At 41.0% G+C, this 2,685-nt stretch overlaps 1 non-coding gene across 1 annotated transcript; it reads left to right on the plus strand.

Moving 5' to 3' along the window:
• The first annotated feature begins 2,076 nt into the window (after nucleotides 1-2,076).
• TRNAS-UGA (transfer RNA serine (anticodon UGA)) lies at nucleotides 2,077-2,158 on the plus strand. Its single transcript has one exon. It is a non-coding gene; the product is annotated as a tRNA-Ser (tRNA).
• The last annotated feature ends 527 nt before the right edge of the window (nucleotides 2,159-2,685 follow it).

A 2,685-nucleotide genomic window follows, 5' to 3' on the forward strand; every position in this document is an offset into this window, starting at 1 on the left:
GGTCTCTCTAACACTGTGCCATGTTCCCTTTCTTCTACACTCACTACATCCACCTTTTCCCTGTCTCAGACTGTATACCAGGAGCTTCTTCCTTCTAGTAAGAAGGTTAGGATAGAAGTGGACCAACGAATACTAGGGGACAGTCCTTAGAAAGCAAAGAGAGAGCACATCATTAGATGCATTTATGCCAAGCTCAGGAAGCTGTTGGCCAGCATGCATGATTGGCAGGCAGCCTGACATGCATTCATGCTAGACTAACCTTCCAATTCTTTGGGCAGACAGGCCTCCTTTTTGGACATGTTCGGCCCTTTTGGAAGTTCTGATTACATGATCTGCGTCACTGGCCCACCCTTTTACACCGCCCATTGACTTACTGCTTCACTGGACACTGCTGTTAGGGAGTATGGATTTACTTGAAAGATGAAAGCATAATTTACAGAGAGATTAGCATATTTTAAGAGAATCTACGTTTTTTTTATAGCTGCATCCTATGAGTTTCCCTCTGGCAACATCTCCACCAGATACATAATGCTTGAGAGGTATGTCTGTTTTAGTGTTTTTGGTCGATATGATTCTGTACTTAGGCCCCTCATAATTGTCAGCACCAGGCCCACTGGGCTCTTAATCCGGCCCTGTGCCTACCCTGCCCTACAAGCTGAAAGTTGATGCTTTTGGCTTTGCTTTAGTGACTATTCTTTCTCAACGACACTCCTACTAATTTCCTCCACCCGATAGTCTTCAATTCAAGAAAAATAACCAGGTGTAAGTACAGTATAGCATAGGATAGAAGGAATTACTAACCATCAAAGATGCGTTGGAGAAATGAAGGCAACTAGTAAAATAATAATAATAATTATTCATTCAAACAGACTAGAAGAGTTTAGAATACTGTAAGACAGCAAAAAGATTTTCCTCTCGTCTGACACGGTGAGCACTATTTTATTTTTATTTCACTTCATTAACATCCAGACCGCTTTTGGCAAAACAGTCCCTGTCTTGCTGTCCCAATTTGGTTCCTTGGTGCCTTTGCTGTAAATCTTTGACTAGAAATTAAAATCGACAATTGCAGATCAGTGATTACGATGCAACACATGTGCATGTTTAATTCAAATATTTATTGCATAACTAGTTATTTGCATCCAATCCCCATCTGCACTGTAGTTATGAAGCCATTTTAGTTAAAGGATCACTATAGTGTGAGGAAAACACAATTTTCCTGACACTATGTCCTCCTTGGGGGACCCTCACCCTCAGGGTCCCCCTCCCGTGGCGCTGAAGGGGTTAAAATCCCTTCAGCTACTTACCTTAATCCAGCGCCGGGCTCCCTCAGCGCTGTTGACCTCTCCTCCCACTCCGACGTCAGCTCCCAAGTGGCAAGAGCCGCGCGCGCATTCTAACAGTCCATAGGAAAGCATTTGTCAATCATTTCCTATGGACGTTCTGCACGCTGAATGCGAATTTCGCATCCAGCGTCGCAGAAGCGCCTCTAGCGGCTGTCAGGAAGACAGCCACTAGAGGCTGGATTAACCCTGCAATGTAAACATAGCAGTTTCTCTGAAACTGTTATATTTACATGTGAAGGGTTAAAACCTGAGGGACCTGGTACCCAGACCACTTCATTGAGCTGAAGTGGCCTGGGTGGCTATAGTGTCCCTTTAAATTCTCTTTGTCAGTTCATTCCAATGGCCACAAGAGGGGGACAGAGGTTTTACTTTATGAAATACGGCACCGAGATTCTAATGTTTGTAAAGGATTCCATTAATACAAATTGTTCTAAAGCTGCTCACATACTCTACCTATTGATAAAACCCACAACTAACATGATTCCATGAATTTGACTAGCTCTGTTTGTAAAACAATACACGTTTCAGCTTAATATGTATAAAGGTTAATATGATTTATGAATAGATTCTATACATAATGTGATTTGTTAACAGTTTATAAATCATGCGACGAGAAGGTGCATATTACAGTTTCAGCTATGTTCACAGCCGATAGAAACTATATATTTACCGTGTAGAGGGGACATGATTGTTCAGTCAATTATACACTGTCTGCCCACTAACACTATATGGCGCTGTGATGGCCGAGTGGTTAAGGCGTTGGACTTGAAATCCAATGGGGTCTCCCCGCGCAGGTTCGAACCCTGCTCGCAGCGAATACTTTTTGTTTGTCATTTGTATTATTTATATGCTACTACTAATATTGAAGTAAGTCTATATATTACATGGAAGGGGAAAATAGTTTGTTGCATTTTATAAGCAGATGTTAGCAACCCATCTATACATGTGTTAAACACATAAATATGTTTATGTATTTATTATTTACCTAGAGATTAATCAGGGTTATTAACTGAGTGTGAGATGCTTCAAATTCTAAGGGAACTGTATATTTTGGGCTACTATGATCAAACTAGAAGAAGTCTCCAAGTCACCTATGTTCTGCTTTTTTTGGTCTGAATTTTTAAATCCACTTTGATTTATACACATTTATCACATCGGTGAATAATAACCCTGCTTATCGCAGAATGATAGCCCCACATGCATTGTACACACAGGTACTATCTAAGGACAATTTATTTAAGATCTGCTGAATAAATGTACATTGTGAGTCCATTCCCAACACACCACCACACATACCTGTCTAGTAAACAGGCCCCTAAAATAATCAACAACACTGAAGGTG

This window comes from Pelobates fuscus, chromosome 3, assembly GCF_036172605.1.
Source record: "Pelobates fuscus isolate aPelFus1 chromosome 3, aPelFus1.pri, whole genome shotgun sequence".
NCBI lineage: Eukaryota > Metazoa > Chordata > Amphibia > Anura > Pelobatidae > Pelobates > Pelobates fuscus.